Here is an 18155-nt window from a genome sequence, read left to right as displayed (position 1 = left end):
AAGTAATCAATAGAAATTAAAAAAAAAAAAACAATTTATTTATACAAAATTCAGCTGCACAAACTTGACAGTAGGCACATTGGAAAGGTGAAACTTTCATCCTTTATCCGAATTCCGAATTCAGTAAACTAGTTAACGCCCGTGGTTATCGATAAATTCATGATAAACTGAAGTCATCGTTTCTGTTTTATAAATTGCGTAAGAAGGAAAAATATATAAAAGTTACGTAACTTTCGAGAAATTAATAAATATAAACGTGAAAATACAAAAAAAAACTGAAAACTTACATAATAAGTTAGTCGACGTTGCTCTGTGTCTGATTATGCAATAAAGTAATCGAAAAGTTATGTAATTTTTGAGTGATTAAGGAAAATTGATTTATCATATTGCGATTTTAACAAAATAATCGCGTGAAATTCGTGCAATATTTTGGTAATTTTGGGTCTGCAGTTGTCAAATTATATAATAATTATCCTACGTAGTTATTAATTTTCCGCAACAAAACTTTTAAAAGCTTTTAGCAGGCGATGAGCAATGGATGAAGAATGCACTTAGGCATTGTTGGAAAGGTGAGACTTTGTGCTTAAATTTGACTCCTTGATTATCCAATTACCACGCGTGGTTATCGAGCAATTCACAATAAACTAAAGACATTGAAAATTGTCGTTTTTGAATTGAAATATGATAAATTTACGATCTCCAACTTTAAATAATCACAATATTCGTATTTTATCGTTAAATAATTAAATACATTTTGAAGATTTTGCATTTTAGAAATTATATTTTCTTGCGAAAATTGTAAAACTGCGAATTGTAATGAACAGTGCGTTTTTTTCTTTTAATATTCGTATGTATCAATTTGTTCGTCGAAATGCTAAAGCACTTTATATCTGTTGTTAATCATTAAGAAAAAACACGTGTTTGCATAAATGTTTGCAAAGAAATAGGAATTCCGAACCGCAGTTTCTTATTGCCTGAAGGAAACTCTTGTTTAAAAAAAATCAAACGTTGAGCAAAAACAAGAAATTATGTATCTTAATAAAACTATGACTGATTCAATATACAAATACGTTACGTTATTAAGTGTTAATTGCGTTTATCTTTACAAAATCACACATTACTTAATTAGTTTTATAATTACAAATTTATAAATTCTACACAATAAACAAAACTTTATATGAACAAATTAAAAATGAATAAAATAATTTAAATTTAAAAAAAAATGCTAATTAAAGAATTTTCCAGTTTAAATTGCATAATTATAAAGAAATAAAACGACTTTAATTAATAAAACCTTTACTAATTGCGTAATTATAAATATATTCAAGAGTTTATTCTTTGTACCTTAATTATAAATTGAAGAATTTCACAGATTAAATGATAAAATTACAGTGAGATTTAATAATTTCTATACAGAATACTCAAAATTATACAAATTTAATAGCATAATTCATAAACTAAAAATAAAATAAAAAAACTTCACAAATTAAGAAAAATCAATAACAATGAAATCATAATGTAATTAATATTGCATAAAAATGATCGCAAACTACAAAAGTGATCATATAAATTAATGAAAAAAAAGATTAAAATTATTAACAATAAATTAATTACAAAAAATATCAGATAATCCAAAAATTCGCAAATTACGAAAAAATCTTAGAAAAGAAATGAACTATATAGAAGTTAAATTGTAACGAATCTCAGAAAAAATGCAATTATTGAAACAATGAAACAATTAAGAACGAAAAACAGAAAATTGAATCGAAATATTATTTTTTTGATATAAAAAAAAGAATGAAATTAAGAACGAAAAACAAAAATTGAATCGAAATAATATTTTAATTTTATATAAAAAAAAAAAATGCGTTCACTACACGCAAAAGTAGTAAAGAAAACTGTTTTATGCGCGAATTCTAATTTAAAAGACAATAATAAAAAAAATAAAGCGCAGTTACATTTATGACTGATTTTAATGCAGCTGTAAATTGATGATGTTAATAATAATAATAACTGCACGACGTTTTAATAAACAAAACTTCATGAGTTAATGTTCATGTCATCTCATGTAAAGAGACTAATGAAGTGCGACAAGTTAATTAATTTTTATCAGTTATATAATGAGAAGTAAAAGAGATTTCGTAATTAGAATTTAAGAGGTTCCATAACTAGAATTTGCATAACTAGAAGTTAAGGGATTTCATAAAGAAACGAGAAACGTAAGATTACTCACGTTTGTGATTGTGGTGTGTAGAGAATCGAAGGCTTCGGCTTTCGTCAAGAAGTTCTTCAATCTGATGGGTTTCCTGTTGATCGGAGAACTGTTGATCATCGGACACTGCGGAGGCATAGGCGGATGCGGCTCTGCGTTGGCGGAGATGTGGTTGGCCATGGACATCTTGAGCTTATGCAAAACTTCCATTCATGACAACCACCGGTGGTGGACAGAAACTTCTCTTTTCACGAAAATACGATCACACAGAACGAAAGAAAAAACAGGCGAAATGCCTCAAAGGCAATTGTTTGTTTGTTTGTTTGAAGAAAGTTAATCACTTGATTAGAGTCAATTATTTACACTTTATGCTTTAATAATGCAATTATTCGCGACGATGATGGGAAGTGTTGTGTACTCTTGCACTCTTAATCTCTTTACTACTTCGGATGGTTTACGCACAGCTACTGATCTATCTACGTAATGAAGAAGTTGGAGTTTTGGTGGTGGTGGAGTGTGGTGTGGAGGGTTTTTCAGTCGCGGACCGTTGGAGGCTGACTGAAAATTTTCGCGAACTCCAGCTAACAAAACAGGGTTCCGCGTTCTGGCAATCTCCCGTCGCTACGCTTACGTTTCACCAGTTAACTCCCCCACCAACACCGACCACACACACACACACACTTGTACATACACGCACACTCTGATGTATACGTATATACACACACTCTCACGCATATCGCACTCACCTGTTGACACCACACCTCCCCTCCAGAAACATCTGCACGCCGACGCTGACGTCGGATGGTTGCATTCTAACGACGCTTCTACTTCTTCACTTTCCTCCACTTCGTATCACCCATTAATGGTAGACCCGATACGGTAATTACTATTATGCAAACACCTGATACAAAAGTAGTCGCGATTATGATGAATCAGCAGCGAAAATTCTCCAACGTTTGCTATACTCATCAAACCTGTATCTTTTCTTTTTGGTAACATTTATTAATATAAATTTTATGCAAGACACATAATAAAACTTAATTAATTTACTCCAAATTAAACTAAATTAATTATTTATTTTTTGGTAAAAAAAAATTATAACGTTGCTTTTTTATTTATTTATTTTTATTAATGTAGGTTTGTATACAAAAAAATAACTAGTCAAACTTTAGTTGTCTTTTATTTTTTGGTAACTTTATTTTTTATATATTTGGTACAAGATTTCTAATAAACCCTGTATAATAAACATTATGTTGGCAATACGTAAAAATAAACAATTGAATTTAACAAATAATATAAAATCAATTAAACATCAATGAAAATTTAATAAACGTTCAGTTTACATTTATTAGTTCCAGAATATTTAAGGTAACATCATTTTTTATCATTTCGATCATGGAAAACGTTGTTTTCGATAATACTTTCATAATTTGATATTTACATAATATAAATAAATTTGTGATAAGTTTCTATGTTTATGTTTAAGTTTTTTGTTTATTCGAGAATGATTAAAATAATGTTTTCTTTTTTCATTTTTTTTTAAATATAAACTTTATTCAATATAATTTTTATTACGTGAAATAAATCTAAAGTTTTCTGGAATAAAATGTACTTAATAAAAAAATACTTTAATTTTAGAAGTTTTACTCATTTGTTGCGATGAAATATGAAGGAATTAAAGGAACAAAAGGACATTTCCAAAAAGAAACACAATTATTTTATTTTTCATAATTATTTAATAATTTAATTATTTGAAAATAATGTAGAAAGTCTTAAAAACATACACATTTTTAAGTACAATGTTTATTTTCTTAAAATTGACAAATTTTGTTCAAAATTCCAAAACACACATATTTATGTAAATGTTTCATAATAAATTTTGTACTCATTTGTTGTGATAAAATGTAAACATTAAAGAAAAAAAATGACTTTTAACACTTTATTCCTTTAATTTTCTATGTAATTTTGTTACATTTTATATAGTTTGTTCATAATTATTCAGAATAATCGAAATTCCAAACAAAAAAAACAATATTTTATGTAATTTTTTCATAATTGTTTAATAATTTAATTATTTGAAAAGATGTTTGGAAATTCAAATGTTTAAAACATTCACATTTTTAAGTACAATGTTTATTTTCTTAAAATTGACAAATTTTGTTCAAAATAAAATTCAAAAAAACACATATTTTATGTAAATGTTTCATAATAAATTTTGTACTCATTTGTTGTGATAAAATGTAAACATTAAAGGAAAAAAGGACTTTTAACACTTTATTCCTTTAATTTTCTATGAAATTTTGTTACATTTTATATAGTTTGTTCATAATTATTCAGAATAATCGAAATTCCAAACAAAAAAAACAATATTTTATGTAATTTTTTCATAATTGTTTAATAATTTAATTATTTGAAAAGATGTTTGGAAATTCAAATGTTTAAAACATTCACATTTTTAAGTACAATGTTTATTTTCTTAAAATTGACAAATTTTGTTCAAAATAAAATTCCAAAAAACACATATTTTATGTAAATGTTTCATAATAAATTTTGTAATCATTTGGTTTGATAAAATGTAAACATTAAAGGAAAAAGGGAGTTTTAACACTTTATTCCTTTAATTTTCTATGTAATTTTGTTACATTTTATATAGTTTGTTCATAATTATTCAAAATAATCGAAATTCCAAAAAAAAAAACAATTTTTCATAATTGTTTAATAATTTAATTATTTGAAAATAATTTAGAAATTCAAATCTTTAAAACATACACATTTTTATGTACTATGTATATTTTCTTAAAATTCACAAATTTTGTTCAAAATTCCCAACAAACAGAAATATTTTATATAAATGTTTGGTAATACATTTTACACGTTTTATAATTTAATAAATTGAAAACATTTTCATATATTATGTTTATGTTATTAATAGTTGTAAACTGCTTTATCTTTGTCAAAACATTTCTGTGCAAAAATTTGGGAACAAAAGTAAAAGTCACTAGAAAGATACGAGGAATGTGCAATTTCTTCAAAAGCGACATTCTGCAATTCGGCCGACTACAAATTGGTACATTGTTATGCAGAAGGTGGTTTCCTTCGTCAAGAATCCTCACTCAAACTTGAAGTTCCAATATACACCATTATGAAAAAAAAAACTTGCTCCATTTAAATATTGAAAAATTTCTCAGTTAAATATCAATATTTATAAGAAAAATGTTTCTTCAGTAAAATAACATAAAAGAAACGTAATCTTTCTACATAATAATTTTTGATAATCTTGTCGCAAATTGAACTAAATAATAAAATAGTAAATTTGTTATGTCATTAAAGTTCCAAAAAAAAAGTCTATAAAACTAAGCCTAGTTATAACAAGAAAAAAAAATAACTCTCCTGAAACTTTTAGATCTCTCCCCTTTCTACAACATTGTACTAAATCCATGCGTCAAAACTTCTGCATTCTTCAGTTTTCATTCATACTTTACCAACATTCTCGTAGCTCAAAACCATATTTACCCCTTCACAGAATTCCTACATAACTAAATACGAGTACTTACTTTGTCGATTACTATAACAAAATATTATGATTAGTTCTTTTTTGTTGATATTACGGTAAAAATTGAAAGAATTAATAAAATTTTCATAAATTGTCAATTAATTATTTTTATTTTATAAAATATTAAAATTTAAATATAAAATAATCAATATATAAATAAAATTTAGAAAAAAAAACCTAACTGAATTTATATTTCGCAGTACAAAATAAATCCAATTAGAGAATGTTTCAGAAACAAAGGAAAACTAATAATAGATGGAACAATAGGACAGTTGCAGAATTTAGATGAAACGAGTATTGCGACTATAATACTATATTCTGAACCCTCTACTACAACATATCTATTCTGTAGATCTAGTTGTTTTAGGGCTAAAGGCAAGCAAGTAGCTTTTCGATAAGATCTTTTTGGTTTTGTGTCTGATGCTGGCAGATGACCTGTACTTGATGGCTGAAACCAAAAGGGAAAGATAAACCGAAAGAGACAAATCGACTTGTTATATAATAGTCAGTAGATTTTAGTTCTATCATTTCCAAAATTGGTTATAAAATTAAAGAATTTAAATTTGATGATTGTATCTATATTAGAATTGAATTAACATAATTATTATTTGTTTTTTTTTTAAGATTTTTAAGTGTTTATTTTTTTAATAATATCACTTAATCAGTAATTAGTTTCTTGTTATTTGCAGAATTACTAAGAGTAAAATTAATTAAATAAAAATAGGAATGTTCAGTTTTTCAATAAAAATTCTAATAAAAAATGTCAACTTTACAAAATAACTAACTTCATAAATATAGACACAAAAAAGTGAATAATTTACTAATAACAATTAGTTGTAGATAACATTGATTGAATTTGGACTACTTTTAAGTATAGACACGTTTTGTATCCTTAAATTAAGATTTGAATCTGTACATTTCTAGATTTGCTATTGTTAATAGTAAAAGTAAAGGAACGTTACAACCTTGACTCATTCATTGAAACGGATGCAAATTGTTACGAATCTACTGATTTCGATCAATCTATTCCTATAAACTCGTTTTGATTGATTGACTTAATTAAAATATTTAAAAAAACATAGATTTTTAGATGAGTTTACAAAAAAAATCCATTATGTTTAGTAAAATTATCTCAAAATTTGACTAATTAAATTATTTTTTTATTGTAACATAAGAAAAATATGATTATTTATTTATTTAAACATATTTATCGGATCAAAAAAGAAAATATGACATTTTTTTATTCATTTCAATTTATTTTGGTAAATGTGTACATTAACTAACAATAATAAAAAAACTTTATTTAATTATTACTAAAATAAATCGATAAAACTGCGGTTTCGTTGCATAAGATAGAGAAAGCCTTGATTTTGTTTCGCTTGTGTTTTGTTTTGTTTTGTTTTTCTTGTAAACAAAACGCGCGGACCTAAAAAAACCACACACAAAAAGAAATTGGTTTTTACTAAATTTTATCATCGCACTGTACGAATTAATCTTGGAATCGGTCGCGAAATGTGGAAAGTGAATTTAGTCATTGGATCTACTGTGTTTACGTGATCATATGCAGCAGCCATTCAACCTTTTATTCATTGCCGAAGTCCGCTTCGCGGAAATCGCGTACACTCTACGGGAATTTCTGCGCCAACTAAGAGATTCCTATACATTTCGCAATATTTATCGTTGCAATTAGCACGTTTTGTTCTGTGCATTCAACAATATTTCCCAACGCGTCAGAAATGTTTAATTCTGAGTTCACTCGAATTTAAACTTCAACTACTTTTATTGTACATCGATAAAAGTGATTTTACTCATTTACTTCCTGTTTACGTGACATTGAGCATATATTTATTAACATAATTATTTTAATTTAATTCATGTACAGAATTTTTTGTTTGTTGTTATATTCAATTCGTAACAGTTTTTTGCTTTGACATATAGTGACAGCTGTCATTTTGTGATCTATTAAAAAAAGTAGTTATTTCGATGACTGAATACATAAAAGAATTCATGTAAATTCATTTATAGTATAACATTTGTTGTAAAACATAATTAATAACTGAAGGGTATTTGATAATCGAATTTGACACATTGTGACAGCTGTCATTTTGTGACCCATTAAAAAATATTAACGCTGCCTAATTGTAGGATTGACCCATCGATTGAGAACTGCTGCATAGAACGTTCGTTGTTGAACGTAATTGGTTTTTAAAGATTGTTCGAAAACCGAATACAAATTTACATAAGAAGTCATGTAGAATTGATATAATCCATTCTCGTTTATAGTAAAACATTTGTTATCAAACATAATTAGTAACTGGAGACTAATCGATAAACGAATTTGACACATGGTGACAGCTGTCAATTTGCATAAGAATCCATTAAAAATTTCTATAATTGCATAATTGGTTTTTAAAGATTGTTCGAAAATCGAATACATTTCTATATAAGAATCCACGTAAAATTGATATAATCCGTTCTCATTTATAGTAGAACATTTATTATCAAACATAATTAGTGACTGAAGACTATTCGATAAACGAATTTGACATATGGTGACAGCTGTCATTTTGCAACACATTAAAAAAAAGTTACCCAGTACAATTTTAGAATTGACCCATAGATTGATAATCTCTGCGGTAGAACCTTCGTTGTTGAACGTAATTGGTTTTTAAAGATTGTTCGAAAACCGGATACAAATTTACTTAGGAATTCATATAAAATTGATATAATCCATTCTCATTTATAGTATGACATTTGTTGTCAACCATAATTATTAATGAATATGACACATGACGACAGCTGTCATTTTACAACACATAAAAAAGACTAGAACCTGCGTTGTCAATCACATCTAGTAACTGAAAACTATCTGATGAATGAATTGTTTGAAAACTGAAACCTTATTTTCCAAATAATAAAAGATACAAAAAAACGTTTTACTTTTATTTACACAAATTTAACGTATTACAGACGAATTAAATAATTAAATTTTGTTCATTTATTCAAAATTTTAAAACAAAATAAATAATTTTCTTAACTTTCCGAGATAAATAATTTATAGGTTATAAGAATTTAGTCATAAAATCTCGTGTTTACGTGATTTCATGCACATATTCAAACTCTACTAAGCAATAAATTTAAATTTTATCATCTAAGATTTCCAGTTTTATGCATATTTATTTAACGTATTCATCATTTTGTGTTCATGAGGAAAAAATTTTTCATTAAAATTATGTTACGTGGATTTAAAAAAATAAATTTAATCATTTAATCTATGTTTACGCAATAATATGCACACATTAAAATTTTTAATCAAACAACAAATTTAAATTTTATTGTCCAGATTAGTAATATTTATGTGAATATTTATTTAGATTGTTCATATTTTTTTTCCAGATTAAAAACTTAGACTGAATTCACTAAAATACTTCTTACTAAAAATTTAATAATAATACTTATTGTTAAGTGAGCAAATGCAGAATATTTATACTTTTTTTAATCTTGACACACAAATCCGCTTCTTTGTTAAATTAATTTTCATCATTTGATCATTCTTTACCACAAATGTTATTACACTCCTTAGAAAGGTCATAGTTTTATCTATAAATTATATAATGCTTAATGACACTATGATTCTTATCCATTGAGAAATTATATATAAAGTAAAGGTATTACATTTTCAAATTTGAGAGCTAATTATAGGAAGATGGTCAACACCACAAATCTGGTTTACTGTTAATTATCATCAACATGGTCATAGTAAATTGTATTGAAAGTTATATTTAAGTGGGTAAGTTTAATAGTATAGTTTAATAACTCCAACGTTCCATCTATCACGGGAACGCTCGAACGCGGTCGGATCGAAGAATCCCACATCAAATTTAAGACCACTATTATTCAAGCATGTCGTCAATCATTCGTATTATTTTACGAGAACAACAAGATTTCTATCATGTAATAACAATGTAAGAAGGTTCGCATCGATCTCTTCAAACCTCAACTTCCTTCCACGTTTTAACAGTTAAAACCTCATTTTACTCCCTCGATGTTTCAGCATCAAGAAGATATTAATTCATATAAAATGAATCGAAAACTTTAATTTATCGATTGAAAATTGACTGTAAAAGTATAAGGATAAAATTTATGATGCATTTTCTACGAAAACTTGGAATTTTTATTAATTTGGACAAAATATGTTTTTCTTTGTTAAATTTTTACTTTACTTAATTAATTTATTTTTTTACATATTTTGATTGGATAATTCAATAATAAATAAATTGTAATTGCAAAATAATCTTTTAGCAAAAAATGTAAATATTTTACGAAAATAAACATTATTATAAATTATTGTCAACTTTCCTTATTTCTTCTTCAAAATAAAATATTTATTGACTTTAATAATTTGTATTTATTTGGTGAATATACTGTGGTTTTTTTCATCCTGTATTTGTGTGTGTATTTTCCTTCGTTTTGTTTTTGCCCGGTTTTTACCAATTACTAAGGTACAGACGGAATACGCGGAAGGATCGAAGAACGTGTGCGTTATATCACGTTCAGTGTACTCATCATCACTGCGGTATCGAAACGAGACGAAGAAGACGCGACAATTTTTATTTCGAATTCCCAACGTTCAATATTTTATCTTTAATTCAAGGCAAACACTTCCAAATGAAAGAAAGGGAAGAAAAATGTGTATAAAAAAATGATTCAATCACGTTGAGAATTTTATATTCGAAATCCATATCATTTTAATAATAAAAATTCATATTTTATAAATAATTATTTGCATTTGTTTATAAAGGGTGTCCCAAAATTAACGATAGATTTGAATTTGCCACCCTTTGTGCAGTAAAGTGTCAAATTGTTTTTGGGGTTTCCTACACAAATGGCGGCAAATTCAAATCTTGCGTTAATTTTGGGACACCCTTTAGATCTCATACTGTCAAATTTCATCAACTTCATTGGATTCTTCCATTCGAACACAAAATGATTGCAAAAAATTCGATTGTGTCACTTTTGTGTTCGATACATTCGTTTCGCTTTGTTTTGTGAAACTATCTGGGCATGGATCCTGTATATGATCACATGTAGAATGCGCGGAATTTTCCTTTTTCAATATTTCCGCTCCTCCGACGTTCCGACGGGAATGCCAGCAATTTTCCGGTTGCGGCAGGCGTCGCTAATAGCGGAAAACGTAATGAAAACGCAATAACATGTTTCCGTTTTTTGTTTTACTTCGACTCGTCCATTTCCTTCCTCCTCATTTAATTTGAATTGTTTTGCTCCGAGGAATGGACGAAATGAAAATAAAAGAAATGAATCACGTTAAGACATACTCGTTTTTTATGTCTCCATAAAAAAATGTTTCTATTTATTACTTTCAAATCTGAAAATAATACTAAAAAATTTGAAATTTAATTTCAAGAATAATACAAAATTCTTTGAAAAGAATATTTAAAAATATTATGAAGAAATTATGTAATTATATTTTTTTTTTTGATAAAACTTTGGGATGACTTACAAAGTCGGCAGCTTTCAATAATTTCAAAGAAATAACAAGCGTCTTAGTAAAGTTCTGCTTACATTGTGGTCGGATCGAAGTTTTGGGGTTTCTTAATATTCTCGCTTTGATGCAGCAAATAAGTTTCCAATTGTTTATTGAATAGAATATTATGCATGCACACTTGAGCTCACGTTTACTCTAAATGCAAGTTACATGTTCTTCACATGTTTCTTACCTTTATTACGTTTTATTTCACGTTTATTATCATTTGATAAATGTCAAACAAAGTATAATTACAATTATTTTGTTATTTGACAGATGTCAAAATATTTCTTGGTGACTTTTGTTTAACATTGACAGATGTTATAAATAAAAATGTCAAGTGAACAGATTATACAAATATACATAAAATATCAATAATATGAAGAAAAATCTGTAATTTGTTACTTGACAGATGTCAAAATATTTCTTGATGACATTTATTTGACATTGACAGATGTTATAAATAAAAATGTCAAGTGAACATGAGCATCAATATTGGTATAATTGTTTAAAAAGACAACAAATAATAATAATTTTCATAATCAGATGTATACAAATGTACATAAAATATCAATAATATGAAAAGAAAATCTGTATTTTTCAAATGCACAAATTTTATTTCTTTGTTACTTGACAGATATCAAAATATTTCTTGATGACATTTATTTGACACTGACATATGTTATAAATAAAAATGTCAAGTGAACATCAGCATCAATATTGGTATAATTGTTTAAAAAGACAACAAATTATAATCTTCGCAATCAGATGTATACAAATGTACATAAAATATCAATAATGTGAAAAGAAAATCTGTATTTTTCAAATGCATAAATTTTGTTTTTTTGTTACTTGACAGATGTCAAAATATTTCTTGATGACATTAATGTGACATTGATAGATGTTAAAAAATAAAAACAGTCATGTAAACATGAACATCAATATTGGCATAATTGTTTAAAGAGACAACAAATAATAATAATTTTCATCATCAGATGTAAATAAATGTGCATAAAAAATCAATAATATGAAAAGAAAATCTATATTTTTTAAATGCACAAATTTTATTTTATTTGTTACTTGACAGATGTCAAAATTTTTGTTGATGACATTTGTTTGACATTGACAGATGTTATAAATAAAAAAGTCATGTGAATATGAACATCAATATTGGTATAATTGTTTAAAGAGACAACAAATAATAATATTTTTCATAACCAGATGTATACAAATGTACATAAAATATCAATAATATGAAAAGAAAATTTGTATTTTTCAAATACACAAATATTATTTTATTTATTACTTGACAGATGTCAAAATATTTCTTGATGACATTTATTTGACATTGACAGATGTTATAAATAAAAATGTCAAGTAAACATGAGCATCAATATTGGTATAATTGTTTAAAAAGACAACAAATAATAATAATTTTCATAATCAGATGTATACAAATGTACATAAAATATCAATAATATGAAAAGAAAAATTTTATTTCTTTGTTACTTGACAGATGTCAAAATATTTCTTGATGACATTTGTTTGACATTGACAGATGTTACAAATAAAAAAGTCAATAACATCAATATTTTAATAATATTTAAGGCAACTAATAATTATAATTTACATAACCAGATTTATGGAAATGTACATCAAATATCAATAATATGAACAGAATTTTTCAAATGCACAAATTTTATTTTATTTGTTACTTGACAGATGTCAAATCCTTTGTTAGTGACATTTCTTTGACCTTGACATATGTTAAAACAAGCATTACAAATGAAAACGTCAAGTGAAATTAACAATAATTGTTTTAAAAGGAAGCAAATAATGATATTTATACAAATGTACGTATAATATCAATAATATGAAGAAAACAAATCGGTATGTACCAAATGCTCGAAATTTTATTTTTATTTGACGGATGTCCAAATATTTGTTGGTTACATTTATTTGACATTGACAGACGTCAAAATTTATGTTAACAATATCGGCGATAAACTAAAAGGAACTATTATATAATAATTCCAGATCAAATATTGCATATATTTCAATAGATTCAAATAATATTAATATAATATTATATTATAATACATTGAATGTTTATGCCTAAGGGAATTGTATTGTGAATTTCTGACCTTTGTGATAAATGAGTTGAATACGAACTGTGTGATTAGGGAATTTATTTGCACAATGTGCGAAATCAAAAGTTTATATCGTCGTGCAAATATTGAAATTTCTAATTTGAAATTAGTTGTTGAAGAGGTTTACTCCATTTGCTATGAAGAAGTCCTCGATCTGCAAGGAAAGCGTTCGTCATTTTATATTTTTCATCGTAATTGAATTGAATTATATGGAACGAATTCGGTGATATTTACGTAGTCATTAGATGGGGAAAAACGTAGGGTCTTCTCCTTCCGGTCTTCGAATGCTGTCTTCGGGCTAAATCTCGAGTGTTTTTCCGGTGGTGTTTTCGGATCCCTACGGCCAACTCTCTCCTCCCTTCTCTCCCCTTCATCCAATTATTTCATTTGGAGAAAACCGTGTCTGCACTGCTAACTCGATACAATCTTACGATGAGGAAAATAAGGTGCGAGAAGGTGGAAAAGGTCAGCAAAAAATGTTTCCACTTAAAAATTAACCATCAGAATAAATAATAATACTATTTTTTTCTAATCAAAATTAGTGTATTTTATATAATAAATATCGAATTAAATGTAGTTAATAGATGAAATAAATAATTCAAATAATTGAGAGTAAATGTATCTAATTTAATGACATATTTTTGTGATATAACCTAACTAAACGAGTGTGACATGTTATATAGTATCATAAAAGAAACGCTACTATTATGTTGTAACGTCATTTTTTTCTGTTGAACTTATGTCAGATTTGATTTAACATTGGTAAAATAAAAACTAATAAATTTCATATTGAAACATATTTCGCATATATCAAAAATAATAATTATTTTCTGATCAAATTATATCAAAATTTCAACAGAAAATTCAGGTATCCCCCATTTACGAACTCCCGGACTTACGAACAAAATGTTAAAAGCTCTAACTTGTTACAAGGAGATATAAAGTGATAAAAACAAATTAAGTGTCGAAACAAAAATTGATAATTTCTTTAATAAAATATAGTATTTTTGGAAGATGAACTTTCTGTTTTGTTGAATTTATGTCTTTTGTTGTTTTTTTTATTAAATAATTGTGATGTCTACAGTGAAAAGTATTTGTAAGTAAGTATTTTGTTTATTTTAATCTATTTTTTTAAATTCTCCCCACTTACGAACAAATTCGACTTACGAACAACTATTTGGAACGGAACTAGTTCGTAAGTTGGATAATACCTGTATTGATATTTTAGGTTAAGTTGCTTTTGTCCATATTTAATTAGGTAATTTATATAGGTATACATTTGTATAAATCTGGATATTCAAATGATTATTATGATTAATAAGCAACAATTATTGAAACAATTAAACTAATGTTGCTTGACGGTTTCGTTTCTAACGTACATGTTAAATTCAGGTAATGTCAAACAAAATGTTATTAATAAATAATTTGACAACTGTCAATGTCAAACAAATTTTACTTATAAATATTTTGACATCTGTAAAATTGCAATGAAAAGTGACATTTCCACAATTATACTTTATTTGACATCTGTCGCTTAATAAATTTTTGACATTATCATATTGAAAAACAAGAACATTTGCAGACAAATTTGAAATACAAATTATCTAAATATTAGAAAATTGTGACATTCTTTAATACACCTGTTTTTTCTTATTGTAAAATTACATAGTTACTAAAGTAAAGTAATTTAATACAAATTTATAGAATTTGATGAATTTTCAGTTTTGAAGTTATGTCACATTTGATTTGACATTGGTATAATCTTGTAAACCTTGCAGTCCTATCTACATGCACACCATCATCCTTTCCGAGATTCAACCCAGTCTAATTGTACTGAACCGCAGAGTCCCGGTTTGAACATCGTCTTTGTGTGTTTTAGCCCCTTGTTATAATACACATGTGCATATGACCATTGGGTTATTGCTGGCGAAATTGTGCTTGTCACAAGCTAAGTGAAGGGATTGGAGGTTTAAAAAGAAGAAGAAGAAGAAGAAGATAATGTAAACCAATAAATTGTATGTTGATATTTTGACAATTCATTTATGTCAAATAATGATAAAATTTTACTATACAATTTCATTGTCCTATAGTGTCAAACTATGTTCATACTAAATATTATTTTTTTATGTTAGGTCACTTTTAATTACATTAGTTTAGATTAGGTCAATATTTCTTATATTTTACGTAAATAAGTAAATTGAAGCATCAAATTTTTACAAAAAAAAAATATCAGTGAGAAATCTGTATTTTTTTTTGTGAAATATTTTCCAGTTAATTCATCAAATCTTATATTTCACTTGAGTATATAATATTAAAACATCAAAGTAAAGATAATAAGTATAGAAAAAGTGGTAATAATTAAATCATTATGTGAGAGTAACGTGTTGAAAATTAAGTTTATATAAATTTTGTTACGGAATTTGTCACTGTATCAGTTAATTGAATATAATAGGGTAATTAGGTGCAATTATGCGATGTTCGGCAATAATTCCTAATCACGTTTCGGACATGGGAACATGTCAATAAAGTGAAATGATTATCGAAATCCGTTTAGCAATTATCATCATCTCCTCTGGCCAGCAGAAATCAATGACGCAATTTTCCCGCAACCCTCAGCAAATACGATCACGTAATGAGAACAGACGCATTACACGACCTGATTTACAAGTGCTTTTACCATAAAACATAAACACACACACAAAAAAAAATTTAAAAAAATACACACAAATGCAGTCAATTCATGCACTGAACTCGCATCAAAAATGATTAATCAACACTGCAAATGTGAGTGCAATTTATTTACACTTAATTGACTTCATTGATTTATCTAAAAATAGAGTTAAATTTCTTCATTTCATTATTAAATTTATTCATTTTACTCAAAAGACAAAACTAATTAATAAAAATTATGAAATTTCTCGTAATTTTTCAAACAAAGAACTGTTAAAGTAAACTGTCAGAGATATTAGGAATTAATTTTTATCATTTCTGGTTTTCTTCGGAAATGGGATTTTGAGTTTTAGTATGTGTTAAGTTATTTAAAATATTCCCTTGACGGGATGTAGGATAGTAAAACCATAAGATTCTTCTGTTATTGAGTTCTTCTGTTATCTAGTTCAGTGGTTCCTAACCTTTTCGTGCCATTTTCCACAAATGCTTATCAAAAATACTTAAGCCCCCTATATAACATATACATAATATGACATAGGGTTAAACCATTTTCGAATTGCCCACTTTGGCAATCAAATTGACCCCCAGTGGGGTACTACAATGGGAAACACTGATCAAGTAAGGGTTTATTTACCCTTTTTAGTGATAGATGTAACACATCGAATTGGGTATCATCATCTAAGGGTGTTTTATACAACATCTAATATGAGGCTTTTTTTTAAACAAACTTCACCCATTGAATTTTCAACCAAGAGACAGATTTTCTGCATCATTCGTTTTACAGAAAATTGATTCTTTTTATTGCTTCATAATAATGCTCAGGACTTACGAACACAATATCACGATCATTCTACAAAAATCAAAGATCAGATTGCACAAATACTCGAAAATTGTCTATTGCATTTTGACCTTTCATCTGTTCACTTTTAAAATAAACATTAATTGAATTTTGTTTAATGATGCAACAACCAACTTAATCTAATGATTCAATGTTTACAATGTCGCAAATATTGCTTCATATTACAGCAATGTAACGAAATGCAACGCGAAATAATTGATAAACTATTATTTTTTTTTATAATTTTTGACTTAGACCACTTTCATAAATATCCACTTTCACAAAATGAATAACTAAGATATGACGATTTTTTTCACGGCCTAACGTTTTATTTAATTTACTCCATAATCAAGTACACTAATTAGATCATCCAACATGAAAATTAAAGAAAAAATCTACAGCTTCGAATGAGCCTACATACAGATTTGTGACATTCACAGTTTTTATGTAATAAGCTGTCAAAGTTGACAAAAAAAAGTTTTCACATTTTATATAATCATAAAGTTTTATTATTTTTTTATTAGTGAGGTTTTCAATGTCACATTTTTTTAATATAAAAAAATAATTACTAATTGTATTTAGCGATTATTCAACTTATTTTCTAAATTTTCGTGATTTTTTTCTTGTCCCAACATATTTTTTTTGAATTTCATTAATTTACTTGAAAACCATAAAAGTTTTAAAATATATTTTGATTTAGATTTAGCAAATTTAGATTTTCATGTCTTCAAATTTTATTAGTAAAATTGTTATAGTTTAAAATTTTAGTAATATCTTAATGTAACTAAATAAAATAATGTTATTGTTTTCTTTAAAGAGAAATATTCCTTAAATTACTTGAAAAATATATTTTACAAGAATTTTCTATACAAATTACTTAATTTTGTGTAATAATTTTACAAAGTTTTAAATGCAGAAAGGTCACGTTTTATCTAATCACAACATTCTTATTACATTTTCAATACTTACATATCAATAAATTCTGCATCTATTAATAGAAACATAATTAATAACTGATTGAAATTAATTACAAAATTTTCCATTTTTTTTTCAAATATTTTATAAATTAACTTCCATTGCGAATGTTTTGATATAAAAATCGTTAGGTAAAAGTAATTAGTAACAGAAATATTTTGTTTTTTTTATGTGTTTAATTTTATTAATTAATATTAGTTAAATTTTAATAA

The sequence above is a fragment of the Nicrophorus vespilloides genome, unplaced genomic scaffold, assembly GCF_001412225.1.
Source record: "Nicrophorus vespilloides isolate i.1.1-1 unplaced genomic scaffold, Nicve_v1.0, whole genome shotgun sequence".
NCBI classification, from domain to species: Eukaryota; Metazoa; Arthropoda; class Insecta; order Coleoptera; family Silphidae; genus Nicrophorus; species Nicrophorus vespilloides.
The sequence above is the reverse complement of the archived record's forward strand: the minus strand, read 5'-3'. Positions refer to the sequence as shown.